Source organism: Vanellus vanellus, assembly GCF_965231255.1.
Source record: "Vanellus vanellus genome assembly, chromosome: 4".
Lineage (NCBI taxonomy): Eukaryota > Metazoa > Chordata > Aves > Charadriiformes > Charadriidae > Vanellus > Vanellus vanellus.
The window spans coordinates 68,697,014-68,710,041 of record NC_138909.1 but is presented as its reverse complement, the minus strand read 5'-3'; the positions used below and the strand labels follow the sequence as shown (position 1 = coordinate 68,710,041).

The window sequence follows — 13,028 nt, the reverse complement described above, 5'->3', positions numbered from 1 at the left end:
CAGTCTGTAATGCATCATTAGACTAGAAATAGATCCCCCTGACAGCAGAGCCACGGCTCCTTTACCTGCGAGTGACAAACCCCATCAGCTGTGTTACCGAAATAACAGGCAGGGAGAAAAGAAACAGGCTCAAGATATTTTGCTGTGATGTCTGTTTCCAGCGCTACTACAGTTACCACCGAGAGGATGATTAATTGAACCTCACGCTAGCAGCTCGGGCGGGCAGCAGCAAGGCTTTGGCAGTCTCAAGGGCAGCCTCCCAGAGTCCCAAAAAGCTGTTCAGGGAAAAAAAAAAAAAAAAAAAGACTTTGCCCTTTTGCGCCTGGAATCCGGATGTCTGGCAGAGGGGGCAGGGGCGGAAGGGAGTCGCAGCTCCGCATTGTCCTTCGCCGCTTCGCATTGCTGACACGCCCGATGTCCTTCTGCTGTGCAGATCCCTCTCAGCTGCCTGGTCTTACCACCTTTGGCTGGAGGAAGGGCTGAACGCTTTCCCCACGTAGTGCCTCGGCAGTCCCCTCCCTGCCGCTGCAACTGAAGAAATCTCACGTTTAGGGCACTTTCTAAAACACGTGGGCTCGATATTAATCTTGATTTTGACGGTCTCCCTGGTTTGGACCTATTCCTAACTTGCTTTGCTTGGGTGCTCTCACCTTTGCACACCCACGTTGCTTACTGCCACAGCTTCCTAAGTGGTTTTGTTGTTGCAGGTGCTGGAGAGCTGCTGACCCACCACCCACTCGAGCTTTCTCCCTCCCTCCATCCCTCCCCAGGATCCAGGCCATGCTCTGGACAACCCTGACCGACGACAGCATCTGCTCTCCTTCACAGTCCTCCCTGCTCCGCCAGGTCCCTCACCGGCATCACTCCAGCCCTGCTCCCAGTTCCTGATGTTCACTTCTACGTAAATTATTTCTGAGCGTTCAAGGTCGTCTGGGCAGGGGTTGCAAGCTGGGGAGGCCCCGAAGGACATTTTTGGTTTGTGTACAGCTCAAGGCACAGAGACAGTCCCTGCACCCGGGGGTGACTTGTGCATGAGAAGACAGCCAGGGTGGGGGCTCTGTGGCTCCAGTGACAGCTTCTCACTGCTGATCAACTCGAAGCACTTTTTTGCATACAAGTCATGGGAACATATGGCAACACTGAGGGAAATGAACTGATGTAGGTTTAGATGTAAGCCATATTTTGTTTCTAAGGAGTGGTTGCAAATATAATTCTTTGCCCTCGGCTGTGGAAGGGCTTATGAATTGCACTAACCATTGCTTACAATCCCATTTTTCCCTCGCTGAGCAAGGGGGTGGGGGGAGTTTCCTAAAGAGGCGCTGTCAAAGTGGAAACATCATCACTCATTTTCAATCAGGAGAAAAGCGGTGCTGCCTGCAGCCCCTCAAAGGCAGGCTGCGGTTCTGCAGCTGGCTGCTGCTGCTGCTCGAGGTGGGCATCCCACCACGGGCCGATGCCGGCTTCCCGCTGCTGCGCGCTCCAGGCAGACACACCAAATCCCCCCTGCTGAGCATGAGATGTGCATTTTTTGATCTCATCTCATGCACTCTCCCCCTGTTGGCTTGCATTTGGGTTACAGTGACACCACCACCCTCCTGCCCGGCGACCTCCTGGGACCTGTTGAGGGACATTTAGGATCTTGGGTCTGTTTAAGATGGAAGTAGTTCTGCACAGAGCAGTAATGGGGACATGGGCAAACATACTGTAACACTTGCTCCTGATTGCATCCAGTCATTTAAACGAGTTTCTTTGCTCCCCTGTTTTCTAGGTTGCTGGGTTTCTTTTTGGTTCTCTCTCTGTTATAGCATTAATCTGAAAAATTTCACATCTCTCTTCGCATCCTCACATTTTTTTTGGTCATTCATAACAGCAGTGAGCAGTGTTGGCCTGCGGTTTTAAAGTCTCTGTGTGGTAACAGTAGTCAGTAAATTTCATCTTTTTCAATCTGTGATCTGTAGTGCCATGAAGATATTTCTGTATCTAGCAGTTTCAACCACCAACTCCCTTTAATAGTCATTATTTATACAAGTCCTGCCATGAGACACACTCTTCTACCCCTACTTTTTACATTTCCTTCCATATTTTTTTAGTATGTTTTCAGGACACTCTTTTTCAGCAAACCAAACAGATATGGTACATAAATGAAAGGTGACCTTTATGCACAAGGAAAGAGTTCTCATGAATTGCAGGAAGTAATTGACTATATGGGAAAAGCACCTCCTGCTCTTTTTATTTTTTTTTTATGTACAGCATTTTCCCCAAACTCCATGACTGTAAAACACAGCCTTAAGTACCAGCCAGAAGCAGACTCCTGAGGATTTCTTATTATTCAGCTGTACACAGTTCCCTGTCTTTGTCCTTAGACAAAAGGCTGCAGTCTATTAAATTCTTCTGCTCAATTTGCAATGAAGACCATATTAAATAGACTTCATTGTGCATGTCTATAGATAGAAAATGCTTTGGGGGTTATCGGAATGTCTGCTGCAGCCATCTACTGCTATTTGGTATAAGTAAATGCCTATTTAACCAGGCTTTGAAATGGAATATGATTGACACAGCAGCATTACTCTTTCCATATCCCCATTCCTGTTATTTCACCTATTCATTGTGTTTTTCTAAGTAACCTTACAATCCAGACTACAGCTTCCAAGATATATCCCCCAGGCCTGCCCTTCTCCCTCGCCATCTCCAATACCTTCCGCATTTCCTTTGCTCACACACTCCCACCTCCCAATAATCTGGCTCTTCCCTTACAACTGCTCGGCATTACAGGCATTCATTTACCTCCAGTCGTGCTATTTTTCTGCATCCTGTGATTGTTGCCCTGGTGTCTGGCTAAACCAGCCCGGCTCCACCTGCCAAAACTTTCTGCCAGGCATATCCTCTCCTTTCAGATAAAACGGCAGAGGCGCTCCCCGCTCCCAGGCCAGCAGGAAGGGGCTCTCATCTATTCCTCCCTGTGAGCGCTGGCTACCAGGAATTGGCTATTTAGTGCCTCTCCCTCCCCGCTGCTGCTGGTAAAATGTGTTTCATCTCCTTTTCCACCCTCTTAAAGAGCCAGATGATGTTTATCCTTATTTTGCTCTTTTCCCCATATCTGTGTTGTCATGGGTACAGCTTGTTGAAGTACTACCTCTGGGAAACTTGGTTTTTTGGGTAGGTTGACCTTTCTTTTTTCTGACCGAGTCCTCCCATTTGTTATTCACGATGTGAGCAGCGAGAGAGACATAAGAACAGGCTTCACAGTGGAGGATATTCACTGTGTAGTCTCTCATGCTGCTTGTTTATCCGAAGCATGTATTGTTTATCTAAGGGTTAGGAAGTTTGATCCTTGGTAGGATGCTGTGCTTTCTACCGAGAATGAAATTTTCAGATGAGAATCACATTCTCAAAAAAACCCGCTAGCTCAAAAATCAAATAGTGAAAAACAAGGAATAAATAAGGTGCTTCCAGTAAGGAATTTGAGGGCGTGCTTTTACTACCCAGCTGGCACAGACTTACATGTAAGCAACAGCAAGGACAAAAGCAGTGAGGTGTATTTATGAAAATATCACAAGCAGCAACTCTGACACCTTCCAGAGGCACTATACCATTATAATGTGCTGTAATATTTCCAAAATTTTTCCTCCTTGACTCTTACCAGGTGTCATCCTGACCCACGTACACCTACCCGTACACAGGTCAGGTGTGTGAGAACCACACGTGCCGCTGGCCACTGATTTAAGTAAGTGTTCTTCATTCTTAGTGCCTACTTTCCTGATGTACTAACATGAGGCAACTGAGAGAAAGTGGTAGTTGGTCTTGGTACATCAGATTTTCTAAAACTTTTTCGATTCATCTTCTCAATGTATACGTATAATAACCATGCTTTCCTGGGCTCATTTTTCATGGCTGCATACTCAAAAACTACCCCTTCTAAATGTGAACTGCTCAGTGGGACAAATCTCCAGTAACGCAGTAGGGAATCAAGCCCAATGGGACAAGAGAAAATCAAGATCAGCTTCCCGTTCTTTTAATCATGAAATGCTCACTTTCAAAAAAACCCAACAAAACCACAAAAACTGAACCAAATCAAGCCAAACCAAGCCAAACTAAGGGCATATTAAAGAATTTCTGAAAAAAGCCACATGATATAAAACTGTTAAAAAAACCGACTTCATCATGATTGATCTGGGGAAACATTGCTGGAAAAGATAGAAAGTTGGAACTGTATGGTGGGGATGATACTTCTACTTTTTGCTAGCACTCCCATTAACTCAAAGGACACTTACCTTCTTCAAGTGTGGTGATTTCTGTTTGATTTACTTGATGAAGGTGTACAAAACCCTGATTCGATGGTGGGACTGGATCCTAGAAGAGAAGTAGTATTGTCACGAAATCCAGCAGATAGAATATCTTTGCACACTTTGTGCGAAAGCACACACCTGGTACACTTCAAGCTGTAATTTCTTTGTTCAGGGTTTTTTCCCTCAAGATGAAGGGTAAAGTCTCCAGAGGTTCTTTATGGAGGCAACATTATAGCTCAGAATGGCTCTTTCCATCTTGATGTTGTGTGGATGCATTAACATGCCTTTTTTTCCTCCACTTCAGCTTTAGCAAATGTGAACTTTATTTTTATTCAACCCCTGACTCATTACTATGTATTTAATTACTTTACTCTGTCTGCTTTTGTTTTTCTTCTGCGTTTATGGTCAAGGCAATTAAGATACCAAGCAGCTCCTTCTAGAAAGAAAGGTTGCAGGAGGTACAAGAACAACTGTAGTATTTCAGCTCCTGCACTTATTCTGTAATAAATCTTACTATGTTTAGAGTAAGATGACTACTTCCGGTACAATACTCCTATCTGAATACAATTCTTAATTTGCGTGTTTGTTTATCTGAAAATGTAGGAATTAGTCCTGCTTTTACATACAGTAGTTTTACGTGAACATCTCCAATGTTTTTCCTGCCTCTGATTTACACTGTTATCTGTGAAATCAGAATCAGGTCCACAGGGATTGATTCATCCTTTCAAGATACTGCCTGTTTCCATTATGGTGTGAAAGACAGCTTCAGTTTAAGAAAAGGTTGACATTATTACGAGTGACATAATTTCAGTCCCAAATTCAGTGTTATGAGAATCACTTTGAGTTTTTCAATTCATTTCAGGCTTTCATAATAAGACAGAAGTTGTAACGCTCAGCAAACTGAAAACAAAAAATATTACTGAACTTCCCGGGACCAGAACATCTAAGAGTTGCTCTCACAAAAAGTGAGCAAAATGGAAGGAGAGAGAGAAAACACAAGGACATCCAAAACTATGTTTTCAGGTTTTCAGTGATTATGTTCTCAAACTTTCCTGTTTCACCCTGCATAGTTTCAACTCTGTGTGGCTGAATGAGATAAGGCAGGGCTTCATAAAACTGACAAAACGAACTGTTTAAATGCAGAAAGCTGCTGCAACAACACTGAGACAGTTTACAAATCCATGGAAATTTTGGAGAATTGTTTGTGTAATATAGAAGTGTTTATAAAGTAGTTTGTTAAATACTAAATTGTCACTCTGATTTTTTTTTCACTACTTTTGGTTCATCATCATTTTATTGCAGAATTTCCTTTAATAGTATTTAAAACATTCAAAATGTTTAAGATAGTCAAGCTGAAATATTTTCATTAGCCAAAAGCATTTTGCTATAACAAAGCATCCTGATTTCAGCAGTCGATTGTATTCTCAATTTGCCAGAACTTCAAATAGCTTTTTCAAACTTACATGATCGTTTAGTAGTCTCACAGGTTTGTTAAAACCTGAAATAAAATTGATAAATACATTTGCTTGTAATCCACACAAAAGCACTATCAAAGAAAAAAAGAAGTTCTTTGCCAGATTCAGTTCTACAGAAGGATGTTTATATTAAAAGTTACGTGAACTGATGGGCTCCTGGGAATGGTTTTGGTAGTGAGATGCCCATGATTTTGGGACTTGGGAAATTTAGTGTTCAAGCTGATGCTTGGCTTCACCAAAGTTCCTGAAGCTTGGGGAGGTGCACCTTTGGACCCAGCTGGTGGAGAGGTCCCAATGTCGGCGGACTCTGGCACTCAGCACTGGGACCAGGTGAAGGCATCCCAGATGGCAGGGACCAGAACCACAACTCTGGCAATGCTCCTGCCTCCTGCCCATCCTGTGCCCCCCTCCTCTGTAGCTCATCATGTAGGTGATACGTGCCCATACCGAACCTTAGAATAAGGGAGCCATCACCCCTGCACACTGCTATGTGTAGAGACAGAATTAAATATGATTTTAACATTTTATTCCCATCCTGTTACTACTGGCTACATTTTCCACATCTGTGTCCCCCCGGCCAGGGTGCTTCTCACGCCCCTGTTCATCCTGGCCTCTTGGTCCCCACTCAAGATGTTGGCCAGCACTGCAGCCATCAGGACACATACAGTGTGTGGCATATTAGTTTTGTAGCCACAGACACAGAGTGAGACAAAATCAATAAGAAAGGTACAGTGGCTCACCATGCTGTTAATGCCCTTGGGTTATAGTATAGCTGATCCTTCATATGGCAAATGATCCACATCAGGCCACAGGGACACTTCAAAATGCATAGAGTTTATGGCACTCTGGGGTACTTATCCTTAGAAGAAGCAACTGTGGATCTGAATGCCTGTTGCAGAGTGTACCTCAGAGCAACCTGGGGATGTAAGGGAGAGCTGCAGGCAGGCACAGGGCTCAACTTCAGCCTGCACGTTGCAAGGCAAAGCAGCTCTTTTTTGGGGGTGGCTGCCCAGAAACCCAGTGTTTCATTTCTGCGCCAGTGAAAGGGCACCACCCAGATAAACAGCAGGGCTGTGTATCTTTGTGGTTCAAGGCCTTTAAGAGTTTCCTGTGCAAAATAATATAATCCAAAATTGGTGTAACGTGCAGCTCTTGTCCTGTTCATATCCATCTATCTTCAGTGTGTATCTTGCTTTTCCACCAAAAATCTCCACTGCCCAAACAATTTGGCAGCCTTTGATTCAATGGGAGTAGGACTGGGGCATTTCTACTCATCGTTTCCTCCAGCACCTGTAAAGTTACAGAAAGTCTCAAAAAGAGCAGGGTCACTCTCCATACTGCCTCCTTTCCCTGGAGAAGAATGGGATGCTGCTCTCACCTTGGCTTTTTTGACTACTTGGGACTACTTTGCAGAGACCCTGCCTCTTGTTTCCTTCTCTTTCTCAAGGCTTTCTCCTCTTCTGTCACAACTGTGGTGTAAACCAGTGGGTATAATAATGAGAAATATCCACGTTTTTGGAGAGCACAACCATGTAATCCCCAGACTTTCAGAAACACTCTTGTGCTGGCGTCCTGCACTCCTTCCTCCTGCCTGAACATCCCGTGAAAGTCTGGGAAGCTCAGGGAGCAAAGGGTGCATGAGGACATAGCTGTCCCGAACCGTTCATTTGACCAAGAGCAGAGCCTTGTGCACTCAGTGATTAATGAGGAATGTATCTTAACGTGACAAAATGGTGTGGAAGCTCCTCTGATAGCTGCAATGCCTCAGAGAAAACTGTTTTAATTTATTTTAGGTTTTACACTAATTGTGAATCATTTGCACAGGGTCCTCTTTAATTCATATTTATCTTTTCTGATGAAAAATGTGACTGGAGTTTGACTTGATAAAGACAGGAAATTCTTCAATAAAGTAAAATATCCAGTTTCACTTGGTACCAGATGATAGGAAAGATCACAATTCTACTGAAGATAATTAAATGTCTTTTAACCAGCTGTTAACTTATATTCTGTGCAAAATATTTTAAGTACATTGACTTGGAATGAAGAAGAGTTAAAACAATTCCCTGTGTGTACCAAAAGTTAAATAATAGACTAAATACATAAACATTTTCTGGGGAAAAAAAAAAAAGGTGTGTCCTTACACTTCTAGCAGACCATTAAATCCACAGAATAGGAAGAAATATAGCCTTAAATGTTGCTTTGAAAGCTAGAAACGTACTGCTCTTTAGTATGATTTTTTTTTCCCCAAGAGAGTACGGTGAACTCAGATGGCCGAATTCTGAGCTTTACAAAGAAAACTCACAGTACAAAAATCACAAGAAGGTTCACAAGTCTTCTCTTCCTTTTCTTCCTCTCCATGCCTTTTTGGGTGGTCTCAGAAATTATGTTCTTGAGTTTTTCCACCCATAGCAGATGGAATAGGGTGTTGAATCTTTAAGAAACAATTGTTTCCCTTAAAAATGTTTGCTGAGTATTTAAGTTGAATGAGAAGTCTGAGAAACAAATGACTTATTAAAGGCAAAACATATTCAGTTGCATTGATTAAAAATTGCCAGCAATTTCATTGTCACATCTGTGAGAAATAATCTGAAATCACTCATAGATGATTGGGGGTTCAATTTGTAAAGTGGAAAGTAAATTAGGACACAGAAGGTCTACAAAAAGGGAATAAAATGAAGTCTTTCAGTCTTCAATGTAAGACTAATAAAGGAGTATAAAACCTGAGGATATTCACAGAAGCAAAACACTTCTTTTTGAGCCCAATTAAAACAATGAGTGTTTTTTTAGATTAATGGTTTACATAGTAAGACAAAAATGTAATCCTGATTTGACTGAAAATATTGGGAAAGTTGTACCAAATTCAGTGAACAGCCTTAATAAATATTTTTTAAATAGTTAAAATAGCTCTTATTTTTCAAAATTATATATTTTGAGCTGTTTTAAAGGAAGCCATTGAAGGTTGCATTTAGTTACATTTATTTTTCAAATTGTTAATGAAATGAAATAAAATATCATATTTGACTCCTCCCCCCCCCCCCCCCCCCCGACTTTTTACTTTTAGCCCCTTCCCAGATTTTCTTCTCACGGTGTTGCACACCAGCTACTGATTAATCACATAACTCCAGTCGCATCAGGGATTACAGTCACATCTGGGATTCTCTGCTCCCTACTTAAAGAAGAGAAAATAATTTTCTTCTGGGAGTGGGAAGATGCAGGAAGGTAAGCTCCTCTCCTGAAACCAACAGTGTCATCCTAGATTTATTGGAGCATAAAGGAAAACAGGGTTTCTCCTGTGCTATTGTTTTATTCGTATGAAAGTGGTATAAAAAAGAGGTTTTCTTGTGTATACCAGCTGGAAAGACAGTTTCAGTGTGACCCACACGCATGTCATGGCAATATTTAGTAGTACTGTGTAGGTGGTGGGACAAGAGAGCTCCCTAGTGTCCCCAGTCCTTCTGGCCCCTGCATCCACTCTAGCCGGCACTCACCCCGTGCGCATCCTTCCTGTGCTGGACATGTACCCCCATGTCCTCTGCTGCTTGCTGAGGAACGAACAAGGATGGAGGGTCATTTAAAAGTTCTCTGCGTGACTCCAGAAGCTAATCCTTTTGACATTTGTAGGGTTAAACCCAGAGATAGGACAAAATGGCATACATCACCTCAAAGATTTGAAAGTAAAGTGACTTTAGCCAGCTGAAGATCTGGACTATAGCTACTTAATGAATATTAAACAACAGAAAAAAACAGATGGTTAAACTTTGAGCCATTACTTTATAGGTTGAGCTTTGTCTGAGATTGAGGACCTCAGCCAAATCAGTCCTCCTTCTGTGAGGAGCTTCTCCAGTGTGTCTGCTCACAGGAGGAGGTGAAGAGGCACACGTTGTGGATCACAAAGCACTGTCCCACCTGAGCGGTGGCGGCTGTATTTGCATCACAGGCAGATGGAATATGTGTGCTCAATGAAACAGAGGGTTCAGCTGCTCTTAGGGTGGGGGGAGAAGTAATTTTTATTCTTTACTCAAAACAGTTCCACAAATTACGTGGGAAAAAATGTGAAACTTTCTTCTCAGGGTATAAGCCAGTCTCTAGGCATTGCCTTCGCCTGATGTCCTGCCTGTTCTGTACCTGCTTGCAGATGGGACATGTGTAAATTCCTGAACATTTTTCACCTTTTCTGATGCTGATGACCTGTGCAGCAAGTGGACCTGACCGGGCACAGCCAGGCGATGCTCAGAGCTCATTCTGTTTCTTTTTGCTTGTGCAGAGCAGTTGGATGAGAACAATTTTGACTGTGTTCAAAATTCTGTGTTGCCTAGCGTGTAAAACAAAATATATCATCACTAGATAGACCAACTGATAGACTCACATATGCTACAGGAGGTACCCGTGACAATGCAAAGAGAGACAGCTTAAGTAAGACACCACCCAGAGCAATGCCATGCACCTTCCCTGGCATGCACAAGTTTTTATTGAGAAGGGGAATTAAAAAAAAAATGATAGTTCTATAGTGTTTGCGAGATTGGCTCAAACTTGCACAATACTAACGCAACCTCTCACCTATGTTAAGGCCAGGAAGGTCCTGACATGATATGGGTGCTCAAGCAAGGAAGAGAGCACAGAAACATGTCTCCAGCCCTTGCTGGTTGAACACGAGGTGAGACCTATGTCTGATGGAGCACAAAGACTGGAGACCTTGGAAAGAGAACAAAGGGGGTGGTAGGAAAGGGATGGATCACTGTGCCTCCAAAGGCAATCCAGCTTTGGTACTCTCTAGGAGTTTACCACAGCATCTTACTGTACCTGCACTAGGTCTGTATGCAGCTGCACAACCCCAAGAAAGCGTTTGTATGCCATGATATACCGTCAGTCTGCAGAACTCAGCAGAGTTTGGGTAGGAAAGCTCTCATGCTTTCCAGTCCTTCCTGCCTATTGTTGGTTTTCCATTACTCTGCTTCTGGATGGCCCCGAAAAACCACAAAAACTTCCTTTCTTGTAGTGTTTCATCACTTTGGCCCCAAAATGAAACTAACCAAAATGAAAAACAGCCGGATCAAAAATAAATCTAGTAAACAAATAAACAGACAAAACCAAACCTTCAGAAACTCAGTTGATTTTAATTCTGTGTCTGGTTTTGGCCAAACCGTGCATTCATTTTTATTTCTTTTCTTCCCTTGTGAATTCATATGTTCTTTGCAAGAAGAATCACGTTTGCTTTCGGTCCCCTACCAGTCTCTGATCTGTACTTCTGTTTTGCCGCCGTTCGGCAATTGCTTTGCCACTATGCTACTGCTTATGTCGTGAGACCATATTGCTGGTGATTTATGACTTAAACTCCAAATTTTTGCTCAGCACCTAGTAAAAAATCATGACTTAGTTCTTTTCATTTAGGGTCTGGAATTCTTTTGTCCCTTAGGTTGATTCTAGCATGAAGAGGTATTTTTCCAAATCTACTCAAAAGCTTTGTGGCTCTACTGCCCCATTAACTAGAGTTTATATTTTAAGGCAAGTAAAAGGTCAGTCCTAAAAACTACACTTGAACTGAGGTGAATACGATCAATCAATAATTAACACTGTTCAACTCCAATAAGTCCAAATTCCTGCATACAGAACGATTGTCTCGGCACGTCAGGCTTCGCAGCTTTGTTTTCAATTTGACCTGCCAGCAAGTGATAGCAACAAAATTATAGCAGACATTCTGCATTTTTTTGTATCCTGGCTATCGTTTGTTTGTGGTACTAATTCTATAAAGTAAGGACACAACGGGAAATAACTCAGAGAAAGCAGAAGTTTCAGAGCAGGACTGCTGGAAAGGGCTTCTGGATAATTACTTTAAATACAGATTATTGAAAAATAAGCTGTTCCGTGCCAAAGGAAAGGTATTTGGGGGCATGGAAGAGGAGGTAAATGGCTGTGTGTGTGTGAAGGACAAGTGACTGGAGGCTGGGGAGTCAAAGTAGATTTATTCAAAGGAAAGGTACGGGCTGACAAGTTTTTCCCACACCACTCCCCCGTGTTAATGCCAGCCTGATGTGAAAAAAACACCATTTCAGGTCTCCTCTGTGCCAGGCCTCTCCTAAAGGCAGAAGTGAGAGACAGCTGAGCCGAGCTGTGGGCGGCACTGCGGGTGGATGCCGGCCAGGAGAGGTCCAGGCTGGGCAGGACCTCAGGAGGGACTTTAACCCTGACCCCACCGTGAAGGGAGAGCGCCCTATCCTCCCGGCCACACCGTTCCTAATCTCTCTCTGCTTTTTTTTTTAATGTTTTTAACTCCTGTGTTTTCCTTGTCCTGCTGCCAGCAGGGCAGACAGTGCAGGCAGTCAAGGAGCAGCTGCCTGCTGGAAGCGCTGAGGTTCACGTCACGCAGGCAGGACAGCCGGGGGAGAGCGAGCGAGCGAGCGAGCGAGGGGGTGAGATTAGGTGAAACATTAGCCACGTCCTCTTGGCCTCCCTCCAGAGCCTTTCAATTATTTCTTTATGTGCTGCTGGTGCTGCGCTTGTTTGGCATTTAAAAGGTATGCTCCGAGAGGATTTCACAACGAGCTGCCATTTTACGGTGCAAAACAGATGCAGTCTTATCACCCGTGGAAATTTATGCCTCCGTGAACCCCTTCCTCTCCCCTCCCTGGGGGCTTACAGCAAAGCCACTCCAGGCAGATCAATCATGAAGACTGTGTAATAGGCTAAAAATAATGTGAGTTATAAAAGTCTGGAAGCTGTTGCTCATTTTGGGACTTGAAGATGGAAATGTCAGTCAATACCAATGACTCCAGTAGCTGGACAATGTTAGATAAGGGCCAAATAGTCTTCTAAGATGATTAACGTGACTTGCAATCCGCTTACCTCAATGCCAGTTGCCAAACTGTGTCTCCTCAGTTTCCCAGGATGCAGGGAACAGGCAAATATTCATACAGTTCTTCAGGAGCAGAATTTCATCCTAGTTCCAGAAAAATAGGGTTGGAAGGCAAAATGAACTGTGCCTATATCACTCCTGACAGGTGCTCGTCTAACCAGTTCTTAAAGACTGAGTGGAGACTCCACCAATGCCGCAGGCAACCCGTTCCAGTGCTTCCTTATTGTTCCCATTGGAAAGCTTCTCTTTATCCAGATGGGAGCATGGTCTAGGTTCTTTATCTACCTGTCCAGCCACATAAAGGTGGAGCAGCACGTTGCAACACTACTGGTGACTTGCAGAACGTCCTAAAGACAGTGTTTCCTTCAGGTCAGGGTGGGGATGGTGAGAGGGATCCTGCGATAAAGCCTGGAGTGC

The 13,028-nt window shown here is 43.4% G+C and overlaps 1 long non-coding RNA gene across 1 annotated transcript; it reads right to left on the bottom strand.

Annotated features, from left to right (window-relative positions):
• Window positions 1-496: 496 nt before the first annotated feature.
• LOC309671346 lies at window positions 497-12,704 on the bottom strand. The gene is made up of 3 exons (XR_014269131.1): window positions 12,602-12,704; window positions 4,272-4,350; window positions 497-531 (listed from the first exon to the last, which is right to left on the bottom strand). It is a non-coding gene; the product is annotated as an uncharacterized lncRNA (long non-coding RNA).
• Window positions 12,705-13,028: the final 324 nt, after the last annotated feature.